Source organism: Micromys minutus (genome assembly GCF_963924665.1).
Source record: "Micromys minutus genome assembly, chromosome: 1".
NCBI lineage: Eukaryota > Metazoa > Chordata > Mammalia > Rodentia > Muridae > Micromys > Micromys minutus.
In genome coordinates, this window is record NC_137969.1 from 206,471,192 (window position 1) to 206,495,899 (window position 24,708).

The 24,708-nt window shown below is 36.3% G+C and overlaps 1 pseudogene across 1 annotated transcript; it reads left to right on the forward strand.

Moving 5' to 3' along the window:
• Positions 1-7,045: 7,045 nt before the first annotated feature.
• Positions 7,046-8,077, forward strand: LOC308421676 (poly(rC)-binding protein 2-like; annotated as a pseudogene). The gene has a single exon. The product of its transcript is annotated as a poly(rC)-binding protein 2-like (transcript).
• The last annotated feature ends 16,631 nt before the right edge of the window (positions 8,078-24,708 follow it).

Genomic DNA, 24,708 nt, shown 5'->3' on the forward strand with positions numbered 1-24,708 from the left:
GTTGATATTGTTCTTCTTCCATTGGGTTGCAAATCCTTTCAGCTCCTTCAGTCCTTTCTCTAGTTCTTCCTTTGGGGTCCCTGTACTCAGTCTGATGGTTAGCTGCAAGTATCCTCATCTGTATCAGTGTGGTTCTGGCAGATCCTCTGAAGTGGCATCCATATCTGGCTCCTGTCAGTAAGCACTATATGGCATCAGCAATATGTTTAGGTTTGGGGACTGCATATGGGATGGACCCCCAGGTGAGTCAGTCTCTGAATAATATTTTCTTCAGTATCTGCTCCTCTATTTGTCTCTGTGTTTCTTCCTGTGAGTATTTTAACTTCTAAGAAAGAGCGAGGCATCCCCATTTTGGCCTTTTTTATTTTTGAGCTTTATAAGGCCTGTGAATTATTTCTTGGGTATTCTGAGCTATTTGGGCTAGTATCTGAATTCAGTGAGTGCTTACCACTCACTGGAATGGTCCTCTGTTAACAGATATCTGGGTTCTTTCCAGCTTCTGACTATTATAAATAAGGCTGCTATGAACATGGTGGAACATGTGTTCCTGTTATATACTGGAAAAAAATTTAGGTATATGTCCAGGAGTGGTATAGTTGGGTCCTCAGGGAGTACTCCCTCCAATTTTCTGAGTAACTGACAGACTGATTTCCAGAGTGGTTATTCCACCAACAATGAAAGAGTGTTTCTCTTTCTACACAACCTCGCCAGCATCTGATGTCACTTGAGTTTTGATCTTAGCCATTCTGACTGGTATGAGGTGAATTTCAGGGTTGTTTTGATTTGCATTTCCCTGATAACTAAGGATGTTGAACATTTCTTTAGGTGTTTCTCATCCATTTAGTATTCCTCAGTTGAGAATTCTTTAGCTCTGTACCCCATTTTTAATAGAATTATTTGATTCTCTCGAGTCCAAGTAATAGAACAGAAAGTGAGAAAGAGCTTAGAACACATAGGCACAGGGAAGAAAAATTTTCTGAACACAACACCAATGACTTATGCTCTAAGGTCAAAAATAGATAACGGGAACCTCACAAAATTGCAAAGCTTCTGTAAGGCAAAAGATAATCTCAATAGAACAAAATGGCAACCAACAGATTGGAAAAGGATCTTTAACAATCCTACATCTGATAGAGGGCTAATATCCAATATATACAAAGAAGTCAAGAAGATTACCGAAAATCAAATCATCCTATTAAAATCATAATTTTTTTTAGTGAAACATTTAAACACAGAAAGAGGTAAACATAAGAAACTACAGGTTTTGATTCTAGTCCATGACTTTTTCAAAATACTTCTACTTTCCTAGATTTCAAGTAAAACACTACCCCATTTCCTACTATCACTCTTAAAGTACAACCACTTTTCATGGATCATAAAAGTAGTGTACAAACAACCACAAATTCTACCAAAGAATTTCTCCAGCTGATGAACCACTTCAGCAAAATGGATAGGTACACTATTAATTCAACGTTATCAGGAGCCCTTCTTCATACAAATGATAAATAACTGAGAAACAATTTGGGGAAACAACACCCTTTATAGTAGCTTCAAATAATATAAAATATTTGTAATAATAAATATGTAAATGAAAATGACCCTGAGATTTCATCTTAAACCAATCATAATGACTAGAATAAAAAACTCAAGTGTCGGCTCATGGTGACAAGAATTTGGAAAAAGGAGAAAACTCTTCCATTGCTGGAGAACTTCAAACTTATAAAACCACTATGAAAAACAATCTGGCAATTTCTTAGAAAATTTGAAATGGTTCTACTTGAAAGCCCAGCTATACTACTCCTAGTCTGATACCCAAAAAGTGCTCCATCATATCACAAGGACATTTGATTAGCTATGTATGTACTAGTCTTTTGTGTAAAATGGATGTCCCTCTTCTGAAAGCGGATTTATAAAATGTGATCCTTTGAAATAATGGAATACTACTCCGTTAGTAGTTTAATAACTACTCAGTTATTAAAACAAGGAAAGCATAAATTTTCTAGGAAAATGATCAGAACTAGAAAAGATTATCCTGAGTGAGGTAATTCAACCAAAAGGGACTTGCCCTTTTAAGTTAAGAAGCAACAAAAGAAAATATTTTAATAAGATACTATCAGATAGAAAAGAAACAAAAACAAAAATAGAGTTAGTAATAACAATATGCACTCCATCTTAATAAGGAAATATATTAATAACACATTGATAAGATGTAAACATTAAGCATAGTGAATGGTGTTTCGCATGATTGTGATTAAGTCTTATTACAGACCACAGTGCTAACTTTTGTTCTGTATATCCCAAATCAAACTACATAATTATGGAATCAATCTACATATTTCTCTTAACACTTTCCTCTGACTCATCCTCTTCTGCAATCCTACTCAATGCTAACCATTTCCTCTAAGGCTCTACTGCTTTTGATCTTGGTTTTAAGTTTTAGGAAGATGTAAACTGCCTCATTCCTATGGAACTACTCTAAGCTTAATCCCTCCATTTGTATTCGTTGTCATAAATCTGTAATATCTAGTCAATACCAAGCTTGTATTTTTCAAAACAAATCTATATATAAATGAACAGTAAACTAATGATGATACACAAAACCTTTAGTCACCATAGAAGTGGAGATCAAAATTACACTGAGATTACATTTACTCCAGTCAAAATGGATATAATAAAGAAACTAATAAATGCTAACAAGGGGGTGGAGAGAAAGACAGATTATTTTTTATCCTATTAGTAAGAATGTTCATTACTGTATCCACTATGTATTTCATTATGAGTGTTCATTAAAAACCTATAAATTAAAATATCATATATTCCTCCTCTTTCACTTGAGGAGAGTTATCTAAGGAAAATTAGAAAACTGGATAATAACATTTATCACAATACTGTTCACCAGAGTCAACTTATGATTTGGCCTATGATCTCATAAATTCATTAAAACATAACTTCTATAAGTGTGTGTACACCTTTGAGTTGGATATTGCTCAACCATTTATAAGAAAAAAAGGCATGTGATTTGTAGCAATAAAGAGTGGAAGTTGAGATCACCTTAAACAAATAAATCTGAACTCAGAAAACATGTATGAATTGTATGTTGTCTCTTATTGGAGGAAATCTGGATTTTAAAAAGAAGTGAAGATGTTAGAAAAGACTATTTTACCTTTTTTTTTTAGTGTTCCTTAGTTATCTACAGTAATTTGTGTAAGGTTGAGTCTTTCTGCCATTCAAGTTAGCATATGATACTAACAGTCAGTTATTCATGCATAATGTGTTTTCTTTGCCATGAAGACACACCATGCCCAAGGCAAGTCTTATAAGGCAAACATGTGATTGGAGCTCTTATACAAATTCAGAGATTATCATTATGGCAGAAAGCATGGCAGCATGCATACAGAAATGGTGTTTGAGAAATAAAGAATTCTATATCTCTAACTGAAAGCATCTCAAAGGAAACTGTCTTTTTCAGATGGTCAGGAGAGGCAACTCTTCCACATTGAACACTAGGAGACTTCAAAGCTTACTTACATAATGACATATTTTTTCCAACAAGTCCACACCTATTTCAACAAGTGCATACTTCCTCGTAGTTCCATTTCCCATGGGCCAACCATCACAATTTTTCAGTAAAATATAAATAGGAAAAGGGATGACTTGTCCATAAAACCAGTCAATAACAATAGCAGTGTTCTGGATCTTTGATACCAGCCTAGGATGAAACATATACTCTTTCTGATAAAAATTGTAGGTGTCCACTTGATTTTGATGCGACTCAGAACTAGTCTTCTTTATAATTACCCAGATAAATTGCAGTTGTGCAATCCTGTTTCTTCCTCTTTCTCTTTCTTCAGAGTCATACTCCTCGTTCTGATAAAATGTCATCAGTTATTACAGAGGTGTCCTATAGTATATATGAATAATAAAATCAAACAGGTAAACTAGTATGCATAAGAACTGTAATGAAGGCTGATAATTTTATAAAGAAGCAAGACTCCATAGAGGCACAAGTAGTAGACTTTACTTTAAAACACATAGAAGAAAAATTCAAAGAATTCTGTGCATGCTCAAAGAAAAATGGTCAAAACACATGTCAGCTAATGAAAACTTTGCATAATTTGATACTTTGTGTTGGGGTATATTTTGAGTTCTCTATATTCCAGGGAACAGTTTCAAATAGTAAAATTTTAATTGTGTTCTTATCATCATTTACATTATGTAAAATTTGGTGAAGGAAAGGGTATAGAATATTGAGAAGACAGTGTCATTCAAGAAATGAAACAAAGCCTGTTATATTGAAACAACAGGATTCAAATAATCTTTGTGACGCCAAGATCATGTAGCAAGTAACAGAAGTCTCTCTCTCTCTCTCTCTCTCTCTCTCTCTCTCTCTCTCTCTCTCTCTCTCTCTCTCTCTCTCTCTCTCTCTCCCTGCCCCATGTGTGTGTCTCTGTGTCTGAGTGTCTGCATATGTGTGTGTGAGCATCTGCTTGTATTTATGTACAGGACCTAAAAGGTCCCTTCATTTCATAGGGGCACTAGGATTCAACTATCTTGGCTACACCACATGACCTTATCTTGCCATCAGCTATCATGGACCTTAGTTTTGAATATGCAAGTTGAAGTAAATGTTATACTTATTCACACCTTACAATAGATATTAAATTTCAACTTGTGACATTTGGAGACTGGATTCATACTATATCCCAATCAAAATCCCAATTAGAGCACTAGTATGCAGGAACAGAAGATAATAATTGAAGAGTGGAGAGCTATATCCATGAGCAGTCTCAATCATTCCTTTTTTAATGACTCTACTGCTAGTAGTTTAGACGGCAAATAAGAAACATCTGACCATCAACTAAACTTGGGAAAACTTCTGTAAGTTCAAACAACTTCAGTACTTTCAAAGGATATACTTGTTGAAGGAATGACCAACTAACAAGCAGCTCAATTTGAGACCCATTCTATGGATAAGCACCGATCTCTGACACTGTTAATGATACTCTGTAATGCTTACAGACAGGAGTCTAGGAAGTTGTCCTCTGAGAGACTTCACCCAGCAGCTGACTCAGATTCAGACAACTACATTCAAACAGTGGATGAAGCTTGGGGGCCCTCCCATGGAAGAATAGAGGAAAGAAGTACAAGTCAAAAGATACATGAACAAGACCAACAGAGTCAACTGAACTAAACCATTGAGAACTTTCAAAGACTGAGCCACCAACTAAAGAACATACATTCCTGCAAGACCTCTCAGAGACTTAACTACCAACCAAAGAATGTGCAGGACTAGACCAAGGCTTCCCTACATATATGTAGCAGATATACGGCATGGTCTTCAGGTGGATCCTGAACAGCTAGAGCAGGGGCTATCTCAAAAGCTATTGCCTCTCACTGGGATATGATATTTTATTTGGGCTGCTTTGTTTGACCTCAGTGGGAGAGGATGTGCCTAGCCCAGCAGATACTTGATGTGCCAGAGTGGGCATGGGAGTACACAGGGGAGCCCAAACACACTCAGAGGAGTAAGAGAGAAGGGGGAAGCAGAAATATTATGAGAGTGAATAACTGGGAGGGAACAGTGAATGGGATATAAGTGAATGTGTGTGTGTGTGTGTGTGTGTGTGTGTGTGTGTGTGGTTTTAGTCCTATATACATAATAAATGTACTTAAACATTATATTATCAAATTGTATAAACCTTCCCAAAATTACATCAAAGATTTCAGAAAGTGAGGGGAAAAGATAAAAATATAATCACTGCCAAGTTTTCCTTTTTATGTCACATTTTTTTGATTAAATTTTCAAAATTTGGGGTCAACACTCTTCAATATTTTCTATTATATTCACAACACTCATTCCCATTTGTGCTAACTAGATATTATTCTATATTAGAAACAGGAATGGATTCTTTAAAGTGGGAAACATTTCCACATAGTGAATATGAAAGGAATAGGCTTCAGCTATTTAAAAAGAAAAAAATTCACAGGCTTTATGAAGTTCAAAAAGAAGGAAGGCCAGAATGTGGATGCCTCAGTCCTTCTTAAAAGGGAGAACAAAGCACTCACAGGAGGAAATAAAAGGTCAAATAAAGAACCAGGGATTGAAGAAAAGATCATTCAGAGACTGCTTCACCAGGGGATTTATTCCAAATGCAGTCACCAAACCCAAGCACTATTGTTGATACCAAAAAGTACTTACTGGCAGGAGCCAGATCTGGATGCCATAGGATCTGACAGAATCATACAGATACAGTTGAAGATGCTTGCAGCTAACCAGTGGACTGAACATGAGGACCCCAAGGAAAAGAGAAAGGACTGAAGGAGCTGAAAGGGTTTGCAACCTTATTGGAACAACAACATTATCAACCAACCAAACCCTTCAGAACTCCCATGGATTAAAACACCAACCACTGAACACAAATGGAGAGATCTAAAACTCTAGTTGAATATGTTACAGAGGATAGCATTGTCTGGGATCAATGAGAAAGCGACCTTTGTTCCAGTGAAGGCTCATTTTCCCTTTGTAGCAGAATGCTAAGGCACTGAGGTGGAGGGTTGATTGGGAGTGGGAGCACCTTCATGTAAGCAAATGGAGGGGAGGGGAAGGGGAGCATGAGAGCAAAGGAAGGAGGGAGGGGATAACATTTGAAATGTATATACAGAAAATATCCAATAAAAATAGAATAAAATCAATTTTATGAGAGAGAGAGAGAGAGAGAGAGAGAGAGAGAGAGAGAGAGAGAGAGAGAGAGAGAGAGAGAATTTGGAGCAGAGGCTTGTGTTCTCTGTGTTCTCTCCCACCCTCCTGCCTCTGCCACTCTCAAAAAGCTCTGGGGTTTCTTTCCCCTGTCATCCTCCACCTGTCCCTCTCTGCCTGCTAGCTTTAGAGCAGGGCTGGGGGTGCTTGCCTTCCTCTTTGCCCCTATTTTTCTGCCGTTACCCTTTTCATCATCTCCCCTTTACCCCTCAACCGACTCATCCATCCACTGATCAAAGGCTTTACCACTCAAAATCCAGGTCCCTGTTACGGCTAGACTTTGACACTGGTGTGATTGAAGTTGGATTAAATGTCATTATCATCAGGCAACTTATGCATGGAAAGTGGACAGTATCATCAGAACAAAGGGAGACTCTAGTAAGAAGATGCACAAGGAGAGTGGTACAGGTATCAACATCTCAGAAGGGAGTTTTCCTGAGAGAATTATCACTTTGTCTGGACCGACTAATGCTTTCTTCAATGCCTTTGGTATCATCATGGAAAAACTGGAAGAGGACATAAGCTATGAGCAGAGCACAGCAGCCAGTAGATGCCCCCTACCCTGTTACCCTACAGCTGGTGGTTGCTGCTAATCAGTGTGGCTTTCATTAGAAAAAGTGGTTGCAAGATCAAGAAAATAAGAGAGTATAAGGGCTCAGGTCCAGGTGGCTGGGGATGTGCTCCCTAACTCAACTGATTGGCCAATTACTATTGCTAGCATTTTCCAAACCATAATTGAGTGCATCAAACAGATCTGTGAGGTGATGTTGGCATCCCCCTCACCACCACCATCCCTTACTAGCCCAAGTTCACCATTCATTATTGCAGTTGGTCAGGACAGGCGGCAACAAGGAGAGCTTTCTCCACACCACCTCTAGAGGTGTCCCTCCAGGTCAGGGTTGAGATACATGGAGGCCTATACCATTCAAGGACAGGATGCCATTCCACATCCAGATTTAACCAAGCAATATAACAGTCTCATTTTCCCTTGGCCCATGGCAACACCAGATTCAGTGGCATTGAATCCAGCTCTCCAGAGGTAAAAGGTTATTGGGCAGGTTTGGATGCATCTGCTCAAGCTACTTCTCATGACCTCACCATTCTAAATAATTTGATTGACCTCATAAATTGGGTGTCAGGGCACTAAAATCAATGAGATCCATCAAATGTGTAAGGCACAGATCGAAATTCACAAATCCAGTGGATTGATCTACTGATTAGCAGGTAACCATCTCTGGATCTGCTGCCAGCATTATCCTGTTTCAGTATCTAATCAATGTCAGGCTGCCATCGGAGACAGGTGGCATGGGAAGCAGCTAGCACAGAGCAGATCCACCCATAATCCCTTTCTGCTGTTCACCACCACCCATGATCCATCTCTGTAGTTTCTGAACAGAGATTGCCAGTTTTAAACAGTTTGTGAAGTTTCAGTTTCTACACACTTTATCTTCCACTCATGTTGGTTTTTAATTAAAGTGTTTTAATTCCTTTCTCAGTTCAGCAGTTATGCGGAGATATTTATATTTAGTTTCATAAGCTTCTCCCCCTTTTGGGTCATGAATTTTTGTTTGTCATGGAAATGTAAGTGTAGATTATTAATACATTTCAGTTTAGTTCATAATATCATGAATAAAAATAAATAAAAAGATAGACTGGGGAAAACCACAAAAATACTTAAACATTTTAATATTTATCACAAAGTATGTCTGATTCTATAGTATTTCTCATTACAATAACAAAGTACTTATGTTAGGGTTTTAACTGAAAAAACAGAAATTATATTTTTCAAAGTTAATGAGAAAGAGGACTCTGCTGTGAAAGACCTAACATTGAAATGAAAATGTCTTTGAAAGCTTTTGATCCCTCTTTTCCTTTTTATGCCCCTTTTCACATCTTAAGATACACTGTAAGCTGATAATACATTACAGGATGACCTTCACAAATTTATAATAATAGCTGTCTAGAATGTATCACAGTCTTACAGACTGCCCAATTAATAATGATCGGTTTTCATGTAAAGGGATGGGGAAGCTGAATTGACCCTGCCATTTCCTGTGTCCTCCAAGTCACAGTGGCATCTCAGCACATTCATTTCCACAAATTGATGACTTCTCACATTAGTGTCTTTATATATGTGAGAGACCTCTTGGAAATTTCCCTGTAGTTAATACAGTTAAGATAAATGGCAAGGCAGAGCAGTCAAAGTCGCCAGGAATATTTGAATTAGAATTGAATTTACCTGTAATATCAGCCACAGATAAAATTCAGAGCATGCTAATGTGCTATTCTAATGTGCATAGTAAAGTGAACTACTTCACCCTAATACAAGTAAAATTATGCTATTTCTATAGAAAAATAGGATATAATTTTAGTAGATAGAAGCAGAACTATCTTGGCAAATGAATTGTTTGAGAGAAATAGATTTGTAAACCTAAATAATCAAATATTGGTTTAATTTATTAAATCATCTGTGTCATCTATTACCTATTATGTGATCGTGAGACAAGAAAGGTTTAATTCCTACCTAGAATATTGATAAACATTAAATTTGTACCAATTTAATGTTAATTTACATGGTCAAATTAAATGTATGTCAAGATCCACTTTTTATATTGACAAATAAAAAATCATATGTCTATTTATAGATCTTATTTAAAATATTAGCATAGGGGCTATTTAGGCATGAAGACTTGGGTTCACGTATCCAATCACAATTTTAATGGCTTAGCATTATCATACTTAACATTATCATATTATAACCCAGAACTGTGGAGAGTAACAACAGGAGGCTTTCTGGATTTTGCTGACTTTGTGTTTAGGAAAATCCCATGACTGAGAATAATAGATTTTGAAATGACATGTAGTGAAGCTAGACATATCCTCTGCTGTCCTTTGTGCATGCACAGTGAAATGAGTACCTACACGAATGTGTAAACATACCACGAATACATCGATCACAAATGTGTTCCTCATACAGACACCACAATTTTTTAAGTTGTCACATAAACCTGGACTAAATTTCCTTCAGAAAATACTGATTTTTTTTGTTGTTACAAGAAAAAAGACAGATTGATAGTTTGGCTCCAATGTCATATTGCCAATACCCAATTTTGTGTGTGTGTATCCTGTATCATAAAGCATGTCTTCTATTTGTCAAATTCCAAAGGGCTGCATGATGAACCTTGCTTTTTGCCAAAGCTCATGATCTCTTCCCTAACTTCTCTGTCACATCTATCACAGATCACAAAAGGAGTATTAGCCCCATGAACTGCTATATAAATGGTACTTCCATCTCTAAAGGACACTATCTAGAATTTTATTTACTCAGACACGATGAAAAATGTAGACTTGATCATTCTGTTTAATGATTTGAAACTAAATCTGTGTATGTTGCATATGTATATTTAAAAAATTACAAAATGCATGTTATACTTAAAAGCAAATTCACTGAATTTTTGAAATATATAAGTAGGTAAGGAGGAGGTAATAAATGTAAAATAATCTCAGGGCTGGATTTTAAAACTATTTTTTTTTCTTTTCAATGATGTTTTTCATCCTATCATGAAAAATTGAGATTTTTGCTGTTTCATAGTTGTTTGTTTTTTGTTTAGTTGGTGAGGTTTGTTTTTGATTTTTTGTTTGTTTTTAATTTTTCTATAATTGACTGGAAAATAAATCAGGCAGGACAACAACCTGGAAGAGTACACTCTGTCTGGAAGACATATTAAAACATTTCACTCTAAAAAAACTGAAGGACCAATAAATGAAACATAGTCAGCTTGCCAAGTGAATATTCAGAGACAGATGTGAAACAACATCATTTTCTCTCTACCTTACATATCTTAGGTGATCTGCAATGTTCATTCTTGGAATTTGTCTGACCCATGGTCAGTCCTGTGCTCCATCCCTTTATACTAACCATTGGGCTGTGCCAATAATTTATACTATTCATCTTTTGTATCATAGTTCTTCAGACAGCACCAAGTTAGGGATGAATAGAATTCTGTTCACAAATATGAATCACCATGCTTGCTGATTTGTAGTTGCAGTGAGGAACTTAGAGTAGACATAAAGATAACTTAAATATTAGCACCGAGGATAGTTTAGAAATGGTTGTCCCATTAGAGATGACCTTTATCTTTAAAATATGTGAAAACATCCAGTTTGTGAAAAGACTTTTAGAGCTAGGTAAAGGACAGCACAAAAAACCCACAGAATGAACAAACCTGCAATCATAGAAGGTCAATGAGACTAAGAGTCAATCATGGAACCTGTATGTATCTAACCAGGACTCTCTGCATATATGTTATGGCTATGTGGCTTGGTGTTTTGTAGGATTTTAACATAGGAAAAGGGGGCTGTTTCTGACTCATTTTTTTGCAAACTTTATTTTAAAAGACAAAGATAAAAAAATTAAACATTTTTGCATAAATGTATACAAATACAATTGTGTCAGTGCTTGGCTTTTTTTTCCCCTTTTTTTAAGGTTAGAAATTCTGCATTAAGATCTTACTATTTAAAATGAGCAAAAAGTACATGTAAAACAGGATGTATCCCATAATTAGTCAAAATATTCTTGGTGTGCAAGGATTGAGCATGACATTTTTCTGTTTGTTTGTTTGTTTGTTTGTTTGTTTTTTGTTTTCTTTTTTTCTTGCACTTCACAAGGTCTGTGAGTAGTTTCTGGGGCAGTCAGAGCCAATGGAGTTAGCATCCCAACATCAGTGACTGCATATTATGCCTGTTCTTTTGTGACTGGGTTATGTCACTCAGGATGATATTCTCCAGATGCAACCATTTTCTTAAGAAATTGGTTAAGTCATTGTTTCTGATGGCTGAGTAGTACTCCATTGTGTGAATGACCACAATTTTTGAATCCATTCATCTACTGAATGACATCTGGGTTCTTTCCAGCTTCTGGCTATTATAAACAGAGCTGCTATGAACATTGTGGTGCATGTATCTTTGTTGTATATTGGAGTGTCTCTGGGATATATGCCCAGAAGTGAAATAACTGGATCTTCATGTAGTACTATGTCCAATTTTCTGAGGAATAGCCAGACTGATTTCTAGAGTGGTTCTATCCTTTTACAACCCCATTAACAGTAAATAAGTGATCTTCTTTCTCCACAACCTCACCAGCATCTGCTGTCATCTGAGTTTTGTGTCTTGGTGAATCTGAATGGTGTGAGGTAGAATCTCAAGGTTGTTTTGATTTGCATTTCCCTGATGGCTAAGGATGTCCAGCACTTCCTTAGTGTTTCTAAGCCATTCGATATTCCTCAATTGAGAACGTTTTGTTTAGCTCTGTATCCCATTATTAATAGGGCTGTTTGATTCTCTGGTGTCTAGCTTTTTCAGTTTTTTGTATACCTTAGATATTAGGCCTCTCTCTGATGTGGAGTTGGTAAAGATCTTTTCCCATTCTGTTCGTGCAATTTTGTTTTCTTGACAATGTATTTACCCTTACAGAAACTTTGCAGTCTCATTGTGTCCCATTTATTAATCTTTGACCTTAGAGCTTGAGCCATTGGTGTTTTCTTCAGAAAAATTTCCCCTGGGCTAATGTGTTCTAAGGTTTTCCCTACTTACTTGTCTAATAGTTTCAGTGTATCTGGTTTAATGTAGAGATCTTTGATCCACTTACACTTGAGCTTTGGACAAGGAGATAAGAAAGAGTCTATTTTCATTCTTTTGCATGCTGAGCGCCAGTTGGACCAACACCATTTGTTGAATAGGCTGTCCTTTTTCCATTGAATGTTTACAGCTCCTTTGTCAAAAATCAGGTGACCATATACACGAGGGCTCATTTCTGGATCTTCTATTCTATTCCATTGATCTATGTGCCTATCTCTGTACCAGTACCATTCAGTTTTCAGCACAATTGCCTTGTAATATAGCTTGAGGTCAGGGATAGTGATTCCTGCAAATGTTTTCTTGTAGTTGAGGATGGATTTTGCTCTTCTAGGTTTTTTGTTATTTCAGATGAAATTGCACATTGATCTTTCCAACTCAATGAAGAACTGGGTTGGAATTTTGATGGGGATTGCATTGAATCTGTAGATTGCTTTTGTTAGAATGACGATTTTTAAAATGTTGATCTTTCCAATCCATGAGCATGAGACATCTTTCCATTTTCTGAGATCTTCAATTTCCGTCTTTAGAGTTTTGAAGTCTTTCTCGTAGAGGTCCTTCACTTGCTTAGTTAGAGTCACACCAAGGTATTTCATAGATTTTGTGAATATTGAGAAGGGTATCTTTTCCATAATTTATTTCTCCATATGATTGTCCTTTGAATATAGGAAGGCTACTGATTTGTTTGAGTTAATTTTGTATCCTGCCACTTTGCTGAACTTGTTTATCAGCTGTAGAAATTCTCTGGTGGAATTTTTGGGATCACTTAAATAAACTATTATGTCATCTGCATAAAGTGATGTTTTTACTTCTTTCTTTCTGATTTATATCCCCTTGATCTCCTTTTCCTGTCTAATTGTTCCAGCCAGGACTTCCAATACTATGTTTAATAGGTACGGGGAGAGTGGGCAGCCTTGTTGAATCCCTGATTTTAGTGGGATTGCTTCAAGTTTCCCACTGTTAAGTTTGATGTTGGCTGGTGGTTTGCTGTATACTGATTGTATTGTGTTTAGGTATGGACCTTGGATTCCTGTTCTTTCTGAAATTTGTAACGTGAAGGGGTGTTGAATTTTCACAAATGTTTTCTCAACATCTAGGGAGATGACCATGTGATTTTGTTCTTTGAGTTAGTTTATATGGTGGATTAGATTGATGGAGTTCCTTATATTAATCTTCCCTGCATTCTCAGGATGAAGTCTACTTGGTCATGGTGTATGATCGTTTTGATGTGTTCTTGGATTCGGTTTGCAAGAATTTTGTTAAGTATCTTTGTTTTGTAAAATAAAGTCATTAAAAAAAAAAAAGAATTTTGTTTAGTATTTTGTCATCACAGTTCATAAGTGAGATTGGTCTGAAGTTCTTTCCTTGTAGGGTCTTTGTGTTGTTTATAAAAGGGGGATATTGTAGCCTCGAAAAATGAGTTAGGTAGTATTCCATCTGATTCTATCTTGTGGAATAGTTTGGAAGGTATTAGTGTTATGTCGGCAATAAATGTCTGATAAAATTCTGTACTGAACCTGTCTGTACCAGGGCTTTTTTTTGGTTAGGAGGATTTTGATAACTTCTTCTATTTCTTTAGGTGTTATGGGATTACTTAGATGGTTTACTTGGTCCTGGTTAACTTTAGGATCTTTTATATGTCTAGGAATTCATCTATTTTTTCCAGATTTTCCAACTTTGTGGAGTATGGGCTTTTATAGTAGGATTTGATGATTTTTTGAATTTCCTCAGTTTCATTTGTTATGTCTCCACTTTCCTTTCTGATTTTCTTAATTTGTATACTCTCTCTTTGCCCTCTAGTTAGTCTGGCTAGGGTTTATCCATCTTGTTGATATTCCCAAAGAACTAGCTCTTTGTATTGTTGATTCTTTCGATGGTTCTTTTTGTTTCTATTTGGTCTATTTCTACCCTAATTTTGATTCTTTCTTGCCATCTACTCCTATTGGGTGTATCTGCTTTCTTTTGTTCTAGAGCTTTGAGCTGTGCAGTCAAGGTGCTGAAGTATTCTCTCTCTATTTTCTTTTTGGAAGTGCACAGGCCTATGAGTTTTCCTCTCAGTACTGCTTTCATTACATCCCATAGGTTTGGGTATTTTGGTTTTTTTTTTTTTTTTTTTTTTTTTGGTTTTCATTGAATTTTAGAAAATCCTTGATTTCTTTCTTTATTTCTTCTTTGACCCTGCTATCATTTAACAGATCATTGTTTAGTTTCCATGTGCATGTGTGAAATTTGTTTTCTTTGTTGTTGTTAAAGACCAGCCTTTGACCATGATGATCTGAGAAGATTCATGGGAGTATTTCAATCTTTTTATATTGATTGAGGCTCGTTCTGTGTCAAATTATGTGGTCAATATTTGAGAAGGTGCCATGGGGTGCTGAGAAGAAGGTATATTCTTTTATTTAGGATGATATGTTCTGTAGATATCTATTAATTCCAGTTGGTTCATAGTCTCTGCTAGTTTTACAGTGTCCTTTTTCAGTTTATTTTTCCATGATCTGTCTATTGGTGAGAGTGGGGTATTAAAGGCTCCCACTATTATTGTGTGGGGTGAAATGTATTTTTTGAGCTTTAGTAGGGTTTCTTTTATGAATGTTGGTGCTTTTGTATTTGGAGCATATATGTTAAGGATTGAGAGTTCCTCTTGACGGATTTTCCCTGTAATGAGCAAAAAAGTGTTCTTCTTTATCTTTTTTGATAACTTTTGTTTGGAAATTTACTTTATTTCATATTAGAATAGCCACTTCAGCTTGCTACTTGGGGATGTTTTCTTGGAAGTTTTTTTCCCAACCTTTTACTCTGGGATAGTATCTGTTTTTTGTCTCTGAGATGAGTTTCCTGTATGCAGCAAAATGCTGGATTGTGTTTATGTATCCGGTCTGATAGCCTATATCACTTCATTGGAGAGTTGAGTCCATCTATGTTAATAGATATCAAGGAATAGTTGTTTTAGTTTTCTGCTATTATTGCTTTTGTAGGTTGAGTTGTGTCTGTGTGTCTTTCTTCTTTTGGTTTTCTTGCTTAGGAGTTTTCTTGTTTTTACTAGGATGTTGTTCCCCTCATTGTATTGGGTTTTCCACCTATAATTTGTTGTAGTGCTGTATTTGTGGTCAGATATTGTGTAAATTTAGATTTGTCTTGAAATATCTTCATCTCTCCATCTATGGTGATTGATAGTTTTGCTGGGTATAGCAACTTGTGCTGGCACTTATGCTCTCTTAGGGTCTGCATGATGTCTGTCCAGCCTCTCCTAGCTTTCATAGTCTCTGTTGAAAAATCTGGTGTGATTCTGATTGGCCTGCCTTTATATGTTACCTGATCTTTTTCTCTTACTGCTTTTAATATTCTTTCTCTGCTTTGGGTACTTGGTGTTTTGACTATTATGTGTCCAGAGGAATTTCTTTTCTGGTCCAACCTATTTGGAGTTCTGAAGTCTTCTTTTATGCTTGTGGTCATCTTATTCTTAAAAGTAGGGAAGTTTTCTTCTACAATTTTGTTGAAGATATTTACTGTGCCTCTTAGTTAATATTCTTCTCCCTCTTCTATTCCTATTAATCTTAGGTTTGGTGTTCTCATTGTGTCCTAGATCTCCTGGACATTTTGGGTTAGGATCTTTTTGTTTTTTGCATCTTTTCTGTCTGTTTTGTCTATGTTTACAATGTTGTCTTTGGCCCCCGAGATTCTCTCTTCCATCTTTTGTAGTCTATTGGAAATGCTTGCTTCTGTGACTCCTGATTTCTTTTTTAGGTGTTCTACCTCTAGGGTTGTCTCTTTTATTGTTTTCTTTATTGTGTCAATTTCTGTTTTAAATTCCTTCTTCCATTTCTTCATCTCTTTGGTTCTGTTTTCCTCTAGTTCTTTGAGTTCTTTGAGTGATTTTCTTGTTTCCTCTTTAAAATCTTCTGATTCTTTTTGCTTTTTCTCTCGTTCTTGTTTAAGGATCTCTATCATCGTCATAAGGTATGATTATAGGTCTGTGTCTTCTTTTTCTGGAGTGTTTGGCATTCTGCTGTTTGTTGTGATGGGAGAGCTGGGTACTGGTGTTGCCAGGTTGTCTTGGTTTCCTTTGGATATGCTCTTTCACTTTCCTCTTGCCATCTTTTTGTCAGTAATATGTTCTTGCCTTTCCCTTGTACCTGGTCTATGTCCCTGGATCTCCACTGGTCCAGTTGGCAGATGGTCCGAGCCCTGTCCTGTGCCCCAAAGCCCCCAGGTGGCAACAGAGTTCCCAATGCTGGGTTCCTGGTCCCTGGAGCAGTTGGGGCAGGGGCGAGCTTTTCATGTGCACTTGGCAGAAATCTCTCTGCCCCCTGGCTGTTCGGATCTACTACTCACCAAGCCTTAACTTTGTGAACTGCTGGTCCCGGTGGCAGATGGGCCGAACCTTGTTCTGAGCCCCAAACCTGCTGGGTGGGAACAGAGGTCCCAATCCTTGGTTCCTGGTCCCTGGATCACCCAGAGCAGGGGTGCGCTTTCTGTGTGCACTCAGCAGAGATCTCTCTGCTTCCTGGCTCGTTTCTGACTCTTTTACCTATTTTTGAGAGCCCAATTCTCCAACTGGATTCCCTAGCCAGCTTTATTATGAAGATATTTGCCTATTCTTATGACAAATTGATGTACTATTTTGGTTGATATCTCTGGGTGGCTTGCTCTTTTCTGAAGGGAAACAGGAGTGGAGTACATTAGGAAGGATAAGTTCATAGTGTAGAGAATATGGTGGGCCAAGAGACGGAGGCCAAACTGCAATTGGGATCTAGTGTCTTAGACAATAAATAAAAAAAGAAAATCTCCCCGATGGTATCTTTGATTGAGTCTTATTTATGTGTGTGTACATGTGTGTATGTGTGTGTGTGTGTGTGCATGTGCGAAAGACAGAGAGAGTGATTGGAGAACCTCAAGTGTCATCCTTGGAAGCACCCCTCAGAGGCCTAGAACTCAGCAATTATGGTAGTCATCTATTGCTGCATTACCAGTGTTAGAATCACTAACAAATTTCTCAGGCCCAGTCTTCACCAGGATATCTATAACTGTATAGAGTTTAATATATAAATGATTTAGAAACCATACTTTAAATAGTAAACATGAATCTCTACAATTGGCATGTAGAAAAAATATTTCTTTTATGTTTATGTAGATGTTTATGTAGAGGATTTATTTTTCAATTAAAGGTCTGAACAATTACCACCACAAAGATAGCACAGTTTTTCAATGTGAGTGAAGAAGTAAAAGAGTAAAAATTCTAACTAAAGTAACAAGAGCATAATGTTTCTATGTTTGCTATTGTAAATGATTATTTTTTGACTGAGAAATAATTTGTGTTTGTAATTTTGAATATTCACATAGTGATTGTTAAGATCTGTGTACACCTAAATAATGATCAATTTTTGTATAATTTATTCATCTAGCACTTCAAACTAATACTTCTTCGTATTTAGTGAGCATTCCTAGATCCTTCTAGTTTGATAACACACTCACACACATACTCTCTCTCTCTCTCTCTCTCTCTCTCTCTCTCTCTCTCACACACACACACACACACACACACACACACACACACAAACACACACTCACTCACTTCACTGTGACATAATAAATGTTTTCCTTATCTCAAACAGTATGATGCTTACAGCCTACCCTCACTCTTTATTTGTTTTTACTGTCATTTATGTTATATACTCATAGTTGGATTAGAACTAGAAATTGAAGATTAGAGAGAACATGAACATTTTTCTTTCTGAGTCAGGCATACTTCATAAAATGTAATAATTTTTATTGTTTTGTTTTGGTTTTATTTGATATTTTATTTATTTACATTTCAAATATTATCTCTTTGTCCGGTTTACCCTCTGAAAAATTCCTATCTCATTCTTCCTCTCCCTGTTCAATAAGGGTGCTTCCCCACTTACCCACTCCTGCCTTCCCACCCTAGCATTTCCCTATATTGAGCCACCCTCAATTTTTACCAATCCAACATTCAATAGAGGGTGAATATAAAATATATACAATGAACACTAGAAGTTAGACTCCAGAGAACCAATAACCCTATTAAAAATGGGGTGAACAGCTAAACAAATAATCCTCACTTGAGGAGTATCAAAGGGGAGAAGCACCAAGTCTTCAAGGATTACGAGCCTCTCTTCTCACTGATGTCCCACAGTCCATCCTCTGCTACATATGTGGCTAGATCAGTGGGTCACTCCATGAGTACTCTTTGGTTGGTAGTTTAGTACTTGGAAACCATAGAGTGTGTGGTTGGTTGGTATTGTTGTTCTTATGGAGTTGCAAACCCCTTCAGCTCCTTCAGTACATTCTCTAAGTACTCCATTGGGGACCCAGTTCTCAGTCCAATGGTTCCTGCAAGGATCCTCCTCTGTATTTGTCAGGCTCTGGCAAAACTCCTCAGGAGACATAGGTATCAGGATCCTGTCAGCAAGCACTTGTTGGCATTGTCAACAGAGTCTGGGTTAGGTAACTGATCTCTGGATAGGCTTTTCTTCAGTCACTGCTCCAAACTTTTTCTCAAGATTTTCTCCCTTGAGTATTTTGTTCTCCATTTTAAGAATGTCTGAAGCATCTATACTTTGCTCTTCCTTTTAAATGAGATTCATGAGGTCTGTGAATTCTATCTTGAGTATTATAAGAATTTGGGCTAATATCCATTTGTCAGTGAGTAAATACCATATATTGTCTTTTGTGGCTGGGCTACCTCATGCAGGAAGATATTTTCTAAGTATATGAATTTGGCTAAGAATTTCATGAAGTCATTGTTTTTAATAGCTGAGTAGTAGTGCTTTGTGTAAATATACCACACTTTGTGTAACCATTCCTTTGTTGAAAGACATGTGGGGTCCTTTCCATCTTCTGGCTATTATAAAAAGGGCCCCTATGAACATAGTGGAACATGTGTCCTTGTTATATAACAAATACCCCAGGACAGTGGAAACTACTTTCAACAATAAAAGAAATTCTAGAAAAATCAACATCCCTGACCTGCAGCTGTATTACACTGCAATCGTGATAAAAACTGCATGATACAGGTACAGAGACAGACATGTAGATCAAAGGAATCAAAGTGAAGACCCAGAAATGATCCCACATATCTATGGTCACTTCATCTTTGACAAAGGTGCTAAAACCATCCAGCAGATAAAAGGTAGCATTTTCAACAAATGGTGCTGGTTCAACTGGAATTCAGTATGTCAAAGAATACAAATCAATCTATTCTTATCCCCTTGTACAAAGCTCAAGTCCAAGTAGATCAAGGACTTCCACATAAAATTAGATACACTGAAACTAATAGAAGAGAAAGTGAAGAAGAGCCTGGAACACATGGACACAGTGAAAAAGTTTCTTGAACAAAATGCCATTTTGTTAAGCTCTAAGATCAACAATCTACAAATGCTACTTTGTAAAATTACGAAGTGTTTGTAAGGCAAAATGACAATATGACAAAATGGCAGCCAACAGATTGGGAAAAGATTTCTACCAATCCAACATCCAATAGAGCGTGAATATCAAATATATACAATGAACTCTAGAAGTTAGACTCCAGAAAACCAACAATCCTATTAAAAATCGGGTAAACAGCTAAACAAATAATCTTCACCTGTGGAATATCAAAGGGAAGAAGCATCTGAAGAAGTGGTCAGTATTGTTAGTCATCAGGGAAATGCAAATCAAAACAACTTTGAGTTTCCACTTCACACCAGTCAGAATCCCTAGGATCAAAAACTCAGATGACAGCAGATACTAATGAGGTTGTGCAGGAAGGAAAACACTCTCTTGTTATTGATGAGATAGTCAAAGAGGTACAATCCCTTGAATAAAAAAGAAATAAATCCCTTAAAGAAAAACAGAATATTACATTCAAACAAGTGAAGGAAATCAACAAAACAGTTTAATACCTAAAATTTGAAGTACAAACAATAAATACATCACAAATAAAGGCAAACCTGGAGGTGAAGAACCTAAGAAAAAAGCAGGAACTATTGAAAGAAACATTAACAAACAAAATAAAATAGAGAGAAGAGAGAATTTGGGGCATAGAAGATACCACAGAAGAAATTGATATATTGGTCAAAGAAAATGTCAACTGTAAACAGAAACAGCAGAAAGCCTATGGAAACTGAACACTTCTCTACTCAATGATGACTTAGGGCAAAATAAAAAATAAATTAAAGACTTGCTATAATTCAATAAAAATGAAGCCACAACATATCCAAAAAATGGGAAAAAAATAAAAGTAATGCTAATAAGAAAATTCACAGCACTAAATACCCACATAAAGAAATTAGAAAGATACTACACTAACAACTTCAACACACACCAGTAAGCCCTATAACTAAAGAAGCAAACACAAACATGAGAAGTATAAGGCAGAAAATGGTAAAATCCAAGGCTGAAATCAACCAATTGGAAAGAAATAATAATAATACAAAGAAACATCAAAGTACTATTTAAATTGAGAAAATAGCTATTTATTAATTGAAAAAATCAGCAAGATAGGCAAACTCTTAACCAAACTATCTAACGGGCACAAAGTCAGTATTCAAATTAATAAAATCAGAAATAAAAAGAAAGACAAAAACAGAAACCAAGGAAATTAAAAAAAAAAATCTTCAGATCCTACTACAAAAGCCTATATTGGAAAAAGTGGAACATCTAATGAAATAAATAATTTTTCTAGACAGAGTCCATGCACCAAACTTATATCAAGATCAGGTAAACTGTAAATAGGGTAAATCATCCCATAACACCTAAAAAATAAAATTAGTTATTAAAAACCTTCCTGCCCCCCCCCAAAAAAAAAACACCCAGAGTCATATGGTTTTAGTGCAGAATTCTACCAGACCTTCAAAGGAGTGCTAATAGCAATTCTATTCAAAATGTTCCAAAAATCAAAACAGAAGTAATATTACCCAAATCATTGTATATGACCACTGTTAACTCGATGGATAAACCACAATTAGCCAACAAAGAAAGAGATATAGATGTGAAAATAATCAATAAAATTCTCACACATCAAATCTAAGAACACAACAAAATATCATTCACCACAATCAAATAGGCTCATCCAAGTAATGCCGGAGTGGCTCAATATATAACAGTCTATCAACATATACTACCATATAACAAAAGAAGAAGAAGGATGAGGAGGAGGAGGAGGAGGAGGAGAAGAATCATATAATATTCCTATTCAAAGCTAAAAATGAATTGTGCAAAATTCAACTCCCCTTCATGTTAAAAGTCTTGAAGAGATTGGGTATTTAAAACATTTGTAAACATAATAAAAACAAAATACATCAAACTAATAGCCAATATGAAATTAAATGAAGGGAAACTGGAAACCATCTGACTAAAATTAGTCAAAACACGTGGCACCCCACCCACTATTTTTTATCTACTTAATAGAGTATTTGAAGTTCTAGATTAAAAAAAAAAACAACAACAAAATAAAATTAAGGCAATAAATATTGAAAATGATGATGTCCAGGTATTCCTATTTAGAGATGATATGATAGTATACATATGTGACCCCAAAATTTCACGAGAGAACCTCTACAGCTATTAACCAAGTTTAGTAATGTAGCTGGATATATAATTAACTCACAGACATAAGTAATCCTCTCCTATACAAAATATAAATGGGCTGAGAAATAAATTAGAAAAACAAAACAGTTCACAATAGTTAAAATCAGCATAAAGCATCTTGGTGTAACTCTAACCAAACAAGAGAAAGATCAGAATAACAAGAACTTCACATCCCTGAAGAAAGAAATCTAAGAAAACCTCAGAAAATGAAAAGATCTCCCATGCTCATAGATTGGTAAGGATATCATATTGAAAATGGGCATCTTACCAAAAACAATCTATACAGATTCAATGCAATTCCCATAAAAAGCATTCCTAATGTTCATATGGAAAAATGAAAACCCAAGATAGCCCAATTAATTCTGAACAAAAAAAGAACTGGAGAAGTCATCATCTCTGACTTCAAGCTGTACTACAAATCAATAGTGATAAGAACTGTATTATACAGAGTTACACAGGGTACACAATGAAATAGAATTAACAATCTAAAAATAAACCTACACATGTATGAACTCCTATTTTTTGACAAAGAAACCAAAAGTATGTAGTCGGAGATTAAAAGGAAGCTTCAACAAATAGTGCTCGTTTAAGTGGTTGTCTGTATGTCAAAGAATACATATTGATTCATATTTGACTTCAAATTGAAATCAGATACACTGAACCTAATGGAAAAGAAAATGGAACAAAGCTGTGAACACATTGTAACTAACATGAAAAAAAATTCCTGTACAGAACATCAATGGCTCGGCCTCTAAGTTCAACAATTGATAAATGGAACTTCTTAAAACAGAAAAGCTTCTGTAAGGCAAAGGGCATTGTCAATAGGACAAAACAGCAGCCCACAGATTGGGAATAGATATTGAGTAACCCTACATTCAATGGTGGCCTAATATCTGAAATATATAAAGAACTTAAGAAGTTAGACTCCAGAGAAACAACGCAATTAAAAATAATATCATACTGAACTAAACAGAGTATTCTCTACACAGGAATTTCAAATGGTTAACAAGCACTTAAAGAAATGTTCAACATTTTTAGTTGTCAGGGAACAGCAAATCAAAAGACCTTGAGATTCTTCCTTATTCCAATTACAATGGCTAAAAGCAAACACCCATGTGTCAGCACATGCTGGCGAGAATATAGAGAAAAAGGAACATTTCTTCATGGATGGTAGTCAAACAAATTTTTACAACTACTCTGGAAACTAATTTGTTTCTTTCTCAGAAAACTGGGAATTGTTTTACCTCAAGACCTAATTATATTTCTCCTGGACATTTACCCAAAAGATGATTTACTATGTCCCAAGCTCACATGTTACATCATGCTAATAAAACATTATTCTCAATAGATAAAAACAGAAACCAGATAACCCCCCAACTGAAGAATGAGTATAAAAAATATGGTTCATTTACATAATGACTACTATTCAGTTATTAAAAACAAAGACCATATGAGCTTTGCTGGCATGGATCCAACTAGAAAATATTATCCTAAGTCAGGTAATCAAGATCCAACTGACATGTATATAACCAATGATAACTGAATATTAGCCAAAAAGTACAGAATATCCATGATATAACCACAGACCCTAACATGGTAAACAAGAAGAACCAAATGAGCATGCTTAAGTCCACTTAGAAAGGAAAACAAAATAAACATGGCAGGCAGACAAAAGGAATTGGGTGGGAGAGAAGAAGGGGAGGAGAAACAGGAGGGTAGATTACGTATGGGCAAATAGGTCCGGAGTGCCAGGAAAATGAAAGGAAATGCACAGCTGCAGGGAGTGGGGTGTGAAGGGAACTTCTATTAAGTCCCAGAGACCTGAGATAGGGGAGGATCCAAGAATCCAAAGCAAGTGACTAGCTGAAATGTCTAAAATTGGAGATACGAAATCTAAGCTGTCTACCTCCTCTTGTTGTTAGACAGGATCCTGAGTAGAGAGAAGGGGATATAAACTCACTCATATACAATACTTTTGGTACAAAATTATTCCTGTCTAAAAGAAATGCAGGAACAGTAAAAGAGACTGGTCAGTGGGCCCTGGCACATATGAAACAAAGGATTGCCTTGCCTGCTCTCAGTGGGACAGGATATGCCTAATTCTATAGAGACTTAATGCACCATGGAAGAGGGTTATGGCATGAGCGGAGAGGGTGGGTGATGGGGAAACACTCAGAGGCAAAGGGGAGTAGGGTGAAGAATTCTGGGAGATGGGACCATGAGGGGAAACAATATTTGGAATGTAAATAAATAAAATATTAAAAAAATAAAAGTAAAAATAAAGATAAAAAAAATTGCAGGACCGAATACCCAGGGTACAATTTATATAAATCAAGGATAACAAGCCTAAGAGCCCATGTGAAGATGACTCAATCCCACTTGGGAGGGTGAAGAAAGGAATCACTGGAGAGAAGAGGGAGAGAGGAACCAGGATTAGAAATGAGACAGGAAGGGAGAAAAGGAGACATGATCAGGTATTGGAGTTGGGAAACAGGACTGAAGCACTAAGGTCCAGCAGAAATAATGGAAACAGACAACGTCGGGAGGTAAGAGGTAGGAGGACTCTCTAGAATGCACCAGATACCTGGGAGGTGAGGGATTCTCTGGATATAAAGGGAGGAACCATAGATGAAATAGTCTACAGTGGGGACAGGGAACTTGTAGAGTACACCTCCAGTAGGACATCAAGTGGATTTCCATACCACAGTCAAAAACTCTGGACCAGGATT